The sequence below is a fragment of the Phyllobates terribilis genome, unplaced genomic scaffold (assembly GCF_046119375.1).
Source record: "Phyllobates terribilis strain yellow unplaced genomic scaffold, ASM4611937v1 Scaffold_11__3_contigs__length_659146591, whole genome shotgun sequence".
Classification (NCBI taxonomy): domain Eukaryota; kingdom Metazoa; phylum Chordata; class Amphibia; order Anura; family Dendrobatidae; genus Phyllobates; species Phyllobates terribilis.
Genome location: NW_027362771.1, coordinates 581,262,739 through 581,276,791, shown reverse-complemented (window position 1 = coordinate 581,276,791; position 14,053 = coordinate 581,262,739). Strand labels below are relative to the sequence as shown.

The 14,053-nt window shown below is 44.7% G+C and overlaps 1 protein-coding gene across 2 annotated transcripts in view; it reads left to right on the top strand.

Annotated features, from left to right (window-relative positions):
• The first annotated feature begins 2,816 nt into the window (after positions 1–2,816).
• Positions 2,817–14,053, top strand: part of KANK2 (KN motif and ankyrin repeat domains 2) — a 121,917-nt gene continuing 110,680 nt past the window's right edge. For both annotated transcript variants that reach the window (XM_073654221.1, XM_073654222.1), the window contains exon 1: positions 2,817–2,939. The gene's annotated coding sequence lies outside the window, so the exon portion shown is untranslated. The remainder of the gene's footprint in view (positions 2,940–14,053) is intronic.

Below are 14,053 nucleotides of genomic sequence, written 5' to 3'. Positions count from 1 at the left end.
ACTTCGGCCTTGTACCCGGAAAGGTCTGATAATGGTCTTGTAGAATTCCATTGCCACGGAAACAGAACACTCCTCAGCTTAAATACTCTGTGCTGCTCTGGCATTCTGCTTCTATTCACGTTCTGTTCCTCATCATCCTCACATGCTGACTATGAAGACAGAGAGAATCCCGGTCACTCACTTTTTGGCGCACTTCTATCCTGAAATACTCTGCGCTGCTGTGGTACACCGCCCCTATTCTCTGCATCCTTTTGACGCCTCCCACCGGCTTTCTGCTTCTGTCTATGAACAAGTGACGTGAGATAACGAGTCACTCGCTCATCGGGATCAATGCGCTTCTATCCTGAAATACTCTGTGCTGCTGTGGCAACCTACCAGATACACAAGGCTGCAACATGATAGAAGAAGAGATGCCAGAATGGTGGCACGATCAGCAGCACAGAGTATTTCAAGATATGCTGATGTCGAATAAGACGTCTCATAGGAATAGGAGTGGACCAATCATTGTCCCCAACACACTCTGAAATACTCTGCACTGCTGATTTTGCTATTATTCTGGAATCTTCTTCTTTTCACAGTAGCAGATGACATACGGCTTCTATGGGTTTTCTGCCCTCGGCTCCTGGTACAAATACGATTTTATGCCAACCTGCCACCTCATCCCGGGCGGCGTCTTCTGGGCCGGATATTTTCTTCAAAAAGTTGCTCCCTGTTTTTGGCAAACGCAGTAATAGGGCACGTAACATGAGGTTGGCAGAAACAGGATTTTCCAGCTCCTACGTTTTTCCGAACATCCATTGTGTGTGTGACGTATGGACCTGTCTGGTCCTCCACAGATACAGTTTAGCAGGAGGGCAATATCATTTTATGGGGGTCCCACGTGCTTGACGTAGCTGAATGAGGCTTTGATTTTTGCAAGAGGGGTTTCACTTTATTTAGGTGCATTAGTATTTCCTTTTAAAATAATTTTATTTCAGCAAAAATGTGAAAATTCAATTATTTGAAATTGTTTTGTTTTTTTTTACGTCATCCACCAATCATATGTTGATATTATTTTATGTCTTCAGACTAATATTTAATAAAGTTTATTTTTTTTTTTAAATCTAATTTGTGTTTATTTTGCTTTAATTTTTTTTACATTTTTCAATTATTTTAACAAGTACATATATATATATTTATCTAAATATCTATATCTCTAAATATATATATATATATATATATATATATATATATATATATATATATATATATATATATATATATATATATATATATATATATAATGCACATACACTGCAATCTGTTAATGGGGTTGCTCACTAATATAAAAAGTATTATTATGAGGCCCAGAATGGTGCTAAAAAATAAAAAAAACCCTATACTCACATACCGGACCCCTGTATCTTACACCAATCTTCTGGCTTCCATTTCTGGAGGGAGGAGTTAGGTGACCTCTGCAGCTGATCAATGACAGATGATTGGCTGCAGGGGTCACATTTCATCAGAGCCTGAAAAAAAACAGGAGACCAACTAAGGATCAGTGAGGTCTGGGAAGTACGTATAGATTTTTATTATTTTATTTTAGTTTTTATATATTTTTATTTGCACCACTCCAGGCTCATTTATTTTAAAGTTGTGGACAACCCCTTTATTAAGTATACACTAACTTCAAGGAATTTGGTCAGACACCTCTGGGGGGGTCTTTTTATGGACCCCAAGTTGCCTTTCCAGTCACAGGCTCATGTCACGATCATGCAGCAGTTGCCACCTGTCCGGTATTTGCAGCTCTGTCCCCATCTGAAAAGGGCAGAGCTATAAAACCCACCCACCCAGAATTGGGGGCTTCTTTACAGTCTTGGATGTTCCTCGGGGGCGGGACTAGACGTCAGTATTTTATCAGCCAATGAGATCAGATGAAGAATTTCTCCTTTTAGGCTGAGGTTTTTCCCATCACTGTATATTTTCTATAAATACAAACATGTAAAAAAGGAGAATTTATTTGAGCCCATTTTTACATCCTGTAAAAAAATAAAAAATAAAAAAAACAATAAAAAAAAAAAAACGCAAGTGGGCCGTGTTCACATGATGCTTCTAGTGCCTTTTTTTTAAGTGTTTTTTTTCTTTAGAAAACGCTATAAAATTGCCTCGTTTTTGCCATGTTTTCAGAATATTGCAGCAAAAAAACAAACAAAACACAGTCGATTGGTGCAGAAAATCTACAGCATCGAAAACTCACTAAATACTCAGTGTGAACTTGTTCTTAGAGTATGCGGAATCAGATTTTGTTTTTTAAAGATGTTAAAGAGCAATAGAAATGAATGGCTGATTTTTTTTTTTCTTCCCCAGAAGCGGTATTGATGTCAATTGTACGGAGTTGCAATACCCGACACGGCCTGAGGATATGGGAGGCGCTGTTTCTGGAAGAAAGCAGTCGTGATATTCTAAACTGTCACAGTAATAATATAAAAGGGCTCATTTTTCAATAAATGTAGTAAAAACTAAGTAAAAAAAAAAAAAAATTGTAAAAATGAATTTACCTTTTAATTTTGCTTTTCCGGAATGATGGGGATATATTATAACTGTATAAATGCAGATATTTTTTTATGCCGGCTCTAGGTGCTGCTGCCATCAATGCGCCCCATTCACACAGGGCAGGAAATACGGATATCCAGCATCACTATGTATCGCACGATGTCCAGTAATAATCACACATGGCACCGCCACATTATAAAGGTCTCATGACTTATTTTATGACTTTTTTTTTGTCCTGTTTTGGTCGTCCTGTCTCTTTAAGAGATGTACAGAGGAGGGGGGGTGGGGTAGAGAGAGGAGGGGGTCTCACTGAGAGGTTGGAGTTTGGAAGCTGAGGGGTTTTACTAGTAGAGAGAAGAGAGAAGTCACAGGGCGAGAGCGCTGGAACACAGGGCTGAGAATTTGGGGTGAGTCGTAAGAAAAATGGGGTAACTTTTTGGAGGGTGAACTAAATAGAGGGGTCTAACTCTATAAACCCCCGCGGTGGGGGCTTAGATGCCAGCGTGGCTATTTCTGCAAACCCCACACCCCTAGGATTGGGATGGATATTTTAGAGGATCGCTAACTAGGACCAGATGTGCTGGAGGATGCGCAATGCTCTGCAGAGGGGACCAGTGGGCGACACTAAGTGCAATGCTCTGCAGAGGGGACCGGTGTGACACTATTATTTACTATGCTTGCATTGTATGGCGCCATCGTACTCCGCAGCGCTTTACAGACATTATAATGGGGTGTGATTTTTTATTTTAATTTTTTTGTGCAACGCTCTGCAGAGGTGACCAGAGTGTGACACTCTGCAATAGGGTGTACCAATGTGTTACACTATAATGGGATGTGAATTATATTGGCGCAATACTCTGCGGAGAAGACCAGTGTGCGACACTATAATGGGGTGTGATTTTTTTCATTTATTTATTTTTTTAGTGCAATGCTCTGCACCGGAGTTCAGTGTGATATTATGTGCAATGCTCTGCAGAGGGGGATCGGTGTGTAACGCTATAAAGTAGTGTGCAATGCTCTGCAGAGGGGACCAGTGTCTGAAACTATAATGGAATTCAATTTTTCTTAGTGCAATGCTCTGCAGAGGACACAAATGTGACCGTATAATTAAGTGGGGTTTTTTTTTACTTTTTTTTAGGGCAATTCTCTGCAAAGGGGGATCGGTGTGTGTGTGAGAGACACTAAAATGGGGTGTGCAATGCTCTGCAGACACTATAAAGTGTGAATCTATAAAGTGGTGTGATTTTTTTTTTCTTGTGCAATGTTCTGCAGAGACTATACTGGGCTGTGCATGCAATGCAGAGGAGGACCTGTGTGTGAAACTATAATAAGGTGTGATATATTTTTTTAGTGGAATGCTCTGCAGAGGGGACAAGTGTGACATTATAAAAAAGTTGTGATTTTTTTTTTTTCGTGCAATGCTCTGCAAAGGGAACCAGTTTGGGACTTTATAATGGGGTGTGATTCTCTCTAGTGCAATGCTCTGCAGAGGGGGAGCAGTGTCTGATACTACAATGGGGTGTGATAGTGCTGCAGAGGGGACCAGACTGCGACACTATAATGGGATGTGCAATGCTCTGCAGATGGGACCAAAATATATATAGAGATATTTAGTACTATTCTCTGCAAAGGGAACCAATTTGGGACTCTATAATGGGATGTGATTTTCTTAGTGCAATGCTCTGCACCAGGGACTATTGTGACACTTTGTGCAATGTTCTGCAGCGGGGATCGGTGTATGACACTACAAAAGAGTGTGTGATATATATATATATATATATATATATATATATATATATATATATATATATATAATTTTTTAGTACGATGCTCTGCAGAAGGAACAGGTTTAGGACTATATAATGGGGTGTGATTCTCTTAGTGCAATGCTCTGCAGAGGGGACCAGTTTGGGACTCTACAACTGGATGTGATTTTCTTAGTGCAATGCTCTGCACCAGGGACTAATGTAACACTTTGTGCAATGCTCTGCAGAGGAGATCGATGTGTGTGATGCTATAAAGTGGAATAATATATATATTTTTTCTTAGTGCAATACTCTGCAGAGGGAACCAAATTGGGACTCTATAATGGGGTGAGATTTTCTTAGGACACATAGGACCAGACTGCGACACTATAACGGGGTGTGCGATGCTCTGCAGACTTTTTTTTAATATTAGGATGGTGCTTTTCTCCTCCAAAAAGAAGGAAAAAAAATTGCAAAAAATATTAGCGGGGTCCAATATTAATTCAGAAATGTACGGGGATCTGACGCTCTGCTCATGGCCGTGACGTTATATAATATTACGTAACACCATAATAACGGGTGAACCACAGAGCTGACAATCTATTCTCTCGCCGGCGTCTTAGGGAGGGAGCAGGAATTTCTTACTTTGCTCCTGGGACCAAAAAGAAACAGAATCAAAGATTATGAATTCCAGATTTTCCTGTGTTTCCGACGTCCGACCCCCCCCCCCCCCCCCCCCCCCGGGGCTGTAATATAACACGGATGTAGCAGAGCCGAATTTGTTTTCTAGGCGACTAAATGGTAATGTTGGTGAATTGACTTGCAGTCCCATGTAAAAGCACAGAGAAACACATGGTGATCTAATAGCTACAAGTTGTGCCAAGTGACCAACCCAGCTCTGCTACATCTGCATTTCATTATGTGGCGTGCCAGCGCGTTTAAGGCGAAATCCACTTCTGCGGATGAAATAAGTGGGAGCAGCAGAGTCTCTGGAGCGCTGAGATTTGGGTGTGTCCGGTGATGGACCCCCAGAGAAAGGATTAGGATGAGTCTGTACAAAACTGCACCCGATGTAGCAGATCCGAGCTGGTCACTCACTGCTACACACACTCAGCTCTGCTACACACACTCAGCTCTGCTACACACACTCAGCTCTGCTACACACACTTAGCTCTGCTACATCCCAGTGACCTGAAAATTTCAGAGATGATCTGGAACCAAGGAGTGAGGGAGGACATTTAAGGCTGGGGAGGTGGGACTTTCGCTTCTGGTCTTTTCCGCCACACGAGGCAGAAAACTGGAATCATATTAAATTTTCCGCAAGACTTGCAGAAGGGCCGCGTCCTCACATTTTATGTCAGAATTTATTTATTTTTTTGGTTCTAATGATCTATGGGTACACACAAAGGAGCGAAAGAACCATGGATTTTGTTTTTTTTTTTAGGGAAAAGCATGTATGACATGGTGCGGATTCGAACCCTGGACCATAATCACAAAGGAATGAAGGACCTGGCAGCAAAGATCAATTCTCCCTATACTGCCCCCGCAGGCAAAATGAAGCGTTACACAATTTTTATTGAAATCAATGACCTGTTCATGTAAATTACAGACACGTCAGGTCCTCCAGACACTCTTTGTACACTGTTCCACTCCGCTAACATTTAAGGATCCATTCACCCCCATCCTCCCGTCCCCGCCTAGAGGGAGAGGTCGGACAGGCTTCCACTAAGAGGGTTCAGGACCGGTCTACCTTTTACCAAGGCCACTACAGTGGCCACAAAGGCTATGTATACTCTCTACTGGGTCTGGATAGATCTGTGGAGGAAATATTTATGACAGTTTCGCTATAATACCGCCATATAATGCACATCATCAACCAAAATGAGGCTAGGCAATAATAATGCACTACAGTGTCCCAATACCACCATATAATGCCCATCATATTCCATAAAGTGGCTAGAAAATGCAATACAATTTTCTAATAATACCGCCATATAATGCATATCATATTAAATAAAATGGTTAGATAATGCAATGCAGTGTTACCGCCATATAATGTACATAATATTCCATAAATTGGCCAGATAATAATGCACTACATTGACCCAATACCGTCATGTAATGCACATCATATTCCATAAATTGGTTGGATAATGCATTACAATTTTCTACAACGCTTTCACCTTGTTTGCAAGCAATGATATGACAGCGTTTGAGATTTATTATCGGTGCTGGGTGTAATAATCTGGATATATAAAATCTGGAGCATGTACAGGAGTTATGGGTAAACCAAGGAGTCTGCGTAATGTAGGTATGGAGTTTCTTGGCTGGTGCACAAATAATCTATCCGGATTATATCTGCAAGATGGCTGAGCTCTATATATGGAATGTCTGCTAAGCAAGATAGTCATGAAACACAGAGGGTAAGACAGAAATCTGATGGTGAATCCTAAGAATAATGAAAGCTGAGATAAGAGGTTACAGGGGTAATAAGAGGATCCGGAGCCGGGTTACTGTAATAAGAGGTTACAGGGTAATAAGAGGATCAGGAGCCGGGTTACTATAATAAGAGGTTACAGGGTAATAAGAGGATCAGGAGCCGGGTTACTGTAAGAAGAGGTTACAGGGTAATAAGAGGATCAGGAGCTGGGTTACTGTAATAAGAGGTTACAGGGTAATAAGAGGATCAGGAGCCTGGTTACTGTAATAAGAGGTTACAGGGGTAATAAGAGGATTAGGAGCCGGGTTACTGTAATAAGAGGTTACAGGGGTAATAAGAGGATCAGGAGCCGGGTTACTGTAATAAGAGGTTACAGGGTAATAAGAGGATCAGGAGCCGGGTTGGTGTAATAAGAGGTTACAGGGGTAATAAGAGGATCAGGAGCCGGGTTGGTGTAATAAGAGATTACGGGGTAATAAAAGGATCAGGAGCCGGGTTACTCTACTAAGAGGTTGCAGGGGTAATAAGAGGATCAGGAGCCGGGTTACTGTAATAAGAGGTTACAGGGGTAATAAGACTATCAGTAGCCGGGTTACTGTAATAAGAGGTTACAGGGATAATAAGAGGATCAGGAGCCGGGTTACTGTAATAAGAGGTTACAGGGGTAATAAGAGTATCAGGAGCCGAGTTACTGTAATAAGAGGCTACAGGGATAATAAGAGGATCAGGAGCCGGGTTACTGTAATAAGAGGTTGCAGGGGTAATAAAAGGATCAGGGGCCGGGTTACTGTAATAAGAGGTTACAGGGGTAATAAGAGGATCAGGAGCCAGGTTACTGTAATAGAAGATTACAAGATAATAAAAGGATGAGGAGCCGGGTTACTGTAATAAGAGGTTACAGGGGTAATAAAAGGATCAGGAGCCGGGTTACTGTAATAAGAGGTTACAGGGGTAATAAGAGGATCAGGAGCCAGGTTACTGTAATAAGAGGTTACAGGGGTAATAAGAGGATCAGGAGCCAGGTTACTGTAATAAGAGGTTACAGGGGTAATAAGAGGATCAGGAGCCAGGTTACTGTAATAAGAGGTTACAGGAGTAATAAGAGGATCAGGAGCCGGGTTACTGAAATAAGAGGTTACAGGGTTAATAAGAGGATCAGGAGCCGGGTTACTGTAATAAGAGGTTACAGGGGTAATAAGAGGATCAGGAGCCAAGTTACTGTAATAAGAGGATACAGGGGTAATAAGAGGATCAGGAGCCGGGTTACTGTAAGAAGAGGTTACAGGGGTAATAAGACGATCAGGAGCCAGGTTACTGTAATAAGAGGTTACAGGGGTAATAAGAGGATCAGGAGCCAAGTTACTGTAATAAGAGGATACAGGGGTAATAAAAGGATCAGGAGCCGGGTTACTGTAATAAGAGGTTACAGGGGTAATAAGAAGATCAGGAGCCAGGTTATTGTAATAAAATGTTACAGGGGTAATAGGCTCAGGAGCCGGGTTACTGTAATAAGAGATTACAGGGGTAATAAGAGGATCAGGAGCCGGGTTACTGTAATAAGAGGTTACAGGGGTAATAAAAGAATCAGGAGCCGGGTTACTGTAATAAGAGGTTACAGGGGTAATAAGAGGATCAGGAGCCGGGTTACTGTAAGAAGAGGTTACAGGGGTAATAAGAGGATCAGGAGCCAGATTACTGTAATAAGAGGTTACAGGAGTAATAAGAGGATCAGGAGCCGGGTTACTGTAATAAGAGGTTACAGGGTTAATATGAGGATCAGGAGCCGGGTTACTGTAATAAGAGGTTACAGGGGTAATAAGAGGATCAGGAGCCAAGTTACTGTAATAAGAGGATACAGGGGTAATAAGAGGATCAGGAGCCGGGTTACTGAAATAAGAGGTTACAGGGTAATAAGAGGATCAGGAGCCGGGTTACTGTAATAAGAGGTTACAGAGGTAATAAGAGGATCAGGAGCCAGGTTACTGTAATAAGAGGTTACAGGAGTAATAAGAGGATCAGGAGCCGGGTTACTGAAATAAGAGGTTACAGGGTTAATAAGAGGATCAGGAGCCGGGTTACTGTAATAAGAGGTTACAGGAGTAATAAGAGGATCAGGAGCCAAGTTACTGTAATAAGAGGATACAGGGGTAATAAGAGGATCAGGAGCCGGGTTACTGTAAGAAGAGGTTACAGGGGTAATAAGACGATCAGGAGCCAGGTTACTGTAATAAGAGGTTACAGGGTTAATAAGAGGATCATGAGCCAAGTTACTGTAATAAGAGGATACAGGGGTAATAAAAGGATCAAGAGCTGGGTTACTGTAATAAGAGGTTACAGGGGTAATAAGAAGAGCAGGAGCCAGGTTACTGTAATAAAATGTTACAGGGGTAATAGGCTCAGGAGCCGGGTTACTGTAATAAGATGTTACAGGGGTAATAAGAGGATCAGGAGCCGGGTTACTGTAATAAGAGATTACAGGGGTAATAAGAGGATCAGGAGCCGGGTTACTGTAATAAGAGGTTACAGGGGTAATAAAAGAATCAGGAGCCGGGTTACTGTAATAAGAGGTTACAGGGGTAATAAGAGGATCAGGAGCCGGGTTACTGTAAGAAGAGGTTACAGGGGTAATAAGAGGATCAGGAGCCAGATTACTGTAATAAGAGGTTACAGGAGTAATAAGAGGATCAGGAGCCGGGTTACTGTAATAAGAGGTTACAGGGTTAATAAGAGGATCAGGAGCCGGGTTACTGTAATAAGAGGTTACAGGGGTAATAAGAGGATCAGGAGCCAAGTTACTGTAATAAGAGGATACAGGGGTAATAAGACGATCAGGAGCCGGGTTACTGTAATAAGAGGTTACAGGGTAATAAGAGGATCAGGAGCCAAGTTACTGTAATAAGACGATCAGGAGCCGGATTACTGTAAGAAGAGGTTACAGGGGTAATAAGGGGATCAGGAGCCGGGTTGCTGTAATAAGAGGTTACAGGGGTAATAAAAGGATAAGGAGCTGGGTTACTGTAATAAGAGGTTACAGGGGTAATAAGAAGATCAGGAGCCAGGTTACTGTAATAAAATGTTACAGGGGTAATAGGCTCAGGAGCCGGGTTACTGTAATAAGATGTTACAGGTGTAATAAGAGGATCAGGAGCCGGGTTACTGTAATAAGACGTTACAGGGGTAATAAGAGGATCAGGAGCCGGGTTACTGTAATAAGAGGTTACAGGGGTGATAAAAGGATCAGGAGCCGGGTTACTGTAATAAGAAGTTACAGGGGTAATAAGAGGATCAGGAGCCGGGTTACTGTAATAAGAAGTTACAGGGGTAATAAGAGGATCAGGAGCCAAGTTACTGTAATAAGAGGATACAGGGGTAATAAGAGGATCAGGAGCCGGGTTACTGTAAGAAGAGGTTACAGGGGTAATAAGACGATCAGGAGCCGGGTTACTGTAATAAGAGGTTACAGGGGTAATAAGAGGATCAGGAGCCAAGTTACTGTAATAAGAGGATACAGGGGTAATAAGACGATCAGGAGCCGGGTTACTGTAATAAGAGGTTACAGGGGTAATAAAAGGATCAGTAGCCAGGTTACTGTAATAAAATGTTACAGGGGTAATAAGAGGATCAGGAGCCGGGTTACTGTAATAAGAGGTTACAGGGTAATAAGAGGATCAGGAGCCGGGTTACTGTAATAAGAGGTTACAGGGGTAATAAGAGGATCAGGAGCCGGGTTATTGTAATAAGAGGTTACAGGGGTAATACAAGGATCAGGAGCCGGGTTACTGTAATAAGAGGTTACAGGGGTAATACAACGATCAGGAGCCGGGTTACTGTAATAAGAGGTTACAGGGGTAATAAGAGGATCAGAAGCCGGGTTACAGGGGTAATAAGAGGATCAGTTATAAGGATCTGTATATTTCAGGAGAGTAAGATGATGGAGTGCAGTAAGCAGATCTCCCTCAGGTAGGAGGGCACATTTGGGTGTGAGTACATCTGGGATACAGATGTTGAGCTCTCTTGTGGAGTCTGGGCCCTCCGCCCTCTCCTGGGTGAAATGTGAAGCTGAGAAGAGAGGGGGAATTTGGGATCAGTGCAGGGAAAGAGGAGAAGCTGGATGGAATCAGTAAAGAAAACAGAATAAGGAAGAGGAAACAAGATAGGAAAAGCAAGAGTCGGCTCAATAGGAAAGTGAAAAAAATAATGGAGAATGAAACATGGATTTAAAAACAAGCAAATAGGAACTGAAGGTGCTTTCCAGGATTAGAAAAATATGGCTACTTTCTGTCTGAAACTGCGCCACACGTGTCTGTGGGTTGTGCGCAGTATTACAGTTTGGCTTCATCGAAGTGCATGGGGATGAGCTGCAGTACCACACACGACCTGTATACAGCTGTGGCGCTATTTCTGAAAAATAGCAGCCATGTTATTCCTATTGGAAGTAGAAATAACATGATGGACAGGAGACAAACATCATAAATTCTCTGATCTTTATTGTTTTGGTGGTGGCCATGAACTTAGAGGTTTGATGGATTCTCACTGAAGATGTCAAGGTCTAGGGCTGGATAATAGAAGGACAGAAGTGTCTCAGCACCACCCGACTCAGGAGATGTCTCTGATGCTTGGAAGTTCGGCACATGAGCAGTGTTTTCCCTCTGGAAGTTGTATAAGCAGTATATGGCTCTATTTGGGTTATGTGCACTGTATGGCGGTATTATTTGAACACCATGGAGAACTGTGCAATCATACATACCAAAAGGCACATTGTGGGGTCTTTTGAGAAAGGGACTCAGCTATGGATAGTCTCATCCTCTTTGCTATTGGGTGACAAGAATGTGTAGCACCCCGAGGGCTCGGCTGCTACAGGGGTATTGCACCTCAAACCAGAGGTGTGATATTCCACTCCCGGGTAAGGATGGAGTGTGGACCAGGGCTCGGTAGGCTGCATGCACCACACACACCCCATTTCCGAGGGACAGCTCAACGGTGCTCCCACTAGACAGAAGTGCAGGCACGACAGCATCTGTCCCTGGCTGGAGTGGGGAGGGGGTGGAATACCCAGTGGTGTAGGAGCAGATAGGGGTGGGTCTCTGGGCATAGGTAGTAGCCCATTGGTTGCTAGTCACCTGGGCTCGGGTGTTAGAAGGAGGTATAAAAGGTGGGCACCATCTTAGAACAGGGTTCAGTCTGGTTCAGTTCAGAGAGGAGGAGAAGAAGACAGGAGTTCAGCCAGAGAGGGCTGACAGGGAGCTGTGGCTCAGTCTGGGCCCAGCTCCAGAGGCAGGTGACGCGCCCCCTGGGCCAGTGTTGTTTGGGGGATACCCGGAGCCGGATCAGATGGGGGTTGTAGTCTCCGAGTGGCGGTGACCCGGTCCGTGCCCAGGGTGTCAAGCTCAGTGTGTGGCAGTCCTACAGATGTTGCTGGATGTTCTTTAATGTCGACTACGCCACCCGTTGATTTGCGGTCACTACGGCCGCCGCTGCAGCAGGGTCCACTGAGGCTGGTGATGTGTGTGCAGCTCAGGTAGTATAACCCCCAACGGGAGGGGTATAGCCTCAGGGGGTCAGGTGTAGAGGATGGTGGTTGTGGAGGTGCAGTGAGGATGGTAATGAGACTCAGAGTCGGGCTGTGCAGTTCAGGGTCTTTACTTACTGCTTTTGTTCTGGTCACTCCGGCCTTGAGTGACCGCCCGAGCCGTGCTGCGTCCACCAGGTCCTGGACTCGGCCAACTCCCAAGTAATTCTGGAGCGTGATCCTGAGCTCCCTTTCTGACGTTCCTTCTCTCTGGCCTTCCCCACCAGGGATCCACCTAAGTCCGGCTCCCTCGGGCCTCTTGTTGGTAAACCCTTGTCTCTGGGTTCCCTGACCCTATTCTTGGTTTGCCTTCCGGGTGGATTTAGTGGGTGGTCGTGGCAGATCCTGCCCACGACCTCCGGTCTCTGGCTAAGGATTAGGGCCCTCCACCAGCTTGGGATCCGGTACCCTTGTGCCAACTCTTCACCCGCTGATCTAATCTTGGGTTCTTGGAGTTCTCTCTTCTCCCCCTCTGGGTCCTTCTTTCTCCTCTCTCTCTCTCTTGGCCTTGGAGCTGGCTGAGCTGCTCTGCTTCTCTGACTCAACTCTGACAGACTGACTGACTGACTGACTGACTCTGATCTAAGATGGTTCCCACCTTATATACTCCCTCTATGTGTGAGCTCAGGTGACCAGCACCCAATGAGCTCCTAGCACTACCCAGACTGCTCCCCCTATCTGCCCCTACACTACTGGGATGTTCCAACCCCCTCCCACTCCAGCCAGGGACAGACACTGTCGTACCTGCACATTTCTCTAGTGGGAGTACCATTGGTCTGTCCCCCGGAAATGGGATGTGTGTAGTGCATGCAGCCTACTGAGCTCAGTTCCACACTCCATCCTTACCCGGGAGTGGAATACCACACCTCTGGCTTGAGGTGTAATACCCCTGTAGCAGCCGAATCCTCAGGGTGCTACACAGGCCTGGAGTGGAGGCCAGAAACAGCAGAAAGAGAGAGGAGAAGGAGCGGAAAGGAAAATAAGAAAGGAACTGGAACAGAGGAGAAAGGAAGCAAGGAACACAGAGAAAGGCCCAGAGACACGAGGACAGAAGGAACCCCATATGCCCAGAGTAGATACAGGGTGAAGGGTTGGCAGAGCAGGGTACCGGAACCCAAATTGGTGGAGGCAACAGATTCCTCAGCCAAAGACCGGAGGTTGTTACCACATCTTGGTGCGACCCCTCACTACATCCACCAGAAAGGCATACCGTATAGGGTCAGGGAAACCGGGAGAGGTTTCGCCAACAGAAGGCCCGAGGAAGCTGGACAAAGGTGGGTCACTGGTGGGGACGGCCAGAGAAAGGTAGAGAAGGGAGCTCTGAACCACACTCTGGAATTACCTGGGAGTTGACCGAGTCCCTCACCTGGTGGACGTGGCACGGCTCGGGCAGTCATCGCCTGCAGCATTGACATGAACAACAACTGTGAGTAAAGCATTGAAAACTGCAACCGCACGTCTCTGTGGTTCCTCACCGCACCAGCACCATTAGCACTGGGATGCTCACACCATCACTCCCATCATCTCTCACATTAGCTGCCCTGAGGCAATACTTCTCCCGTGGGGAGTTATCCCATACTCAGCTGCGCAAACAACATCAGCCTCAGCGGTCTGCAGCGCGGCGGCGGTCCCCACTGACCGCAATCCACGGGTGGCGTAGTCGGACATTTGCTATACATTAAGACTGCCACTGGTTTGACCACCCTGGGCACGGACCGGGTCACCGCCACACGGAGACTACAACCCCCAGCATTCTACAACAGGCCC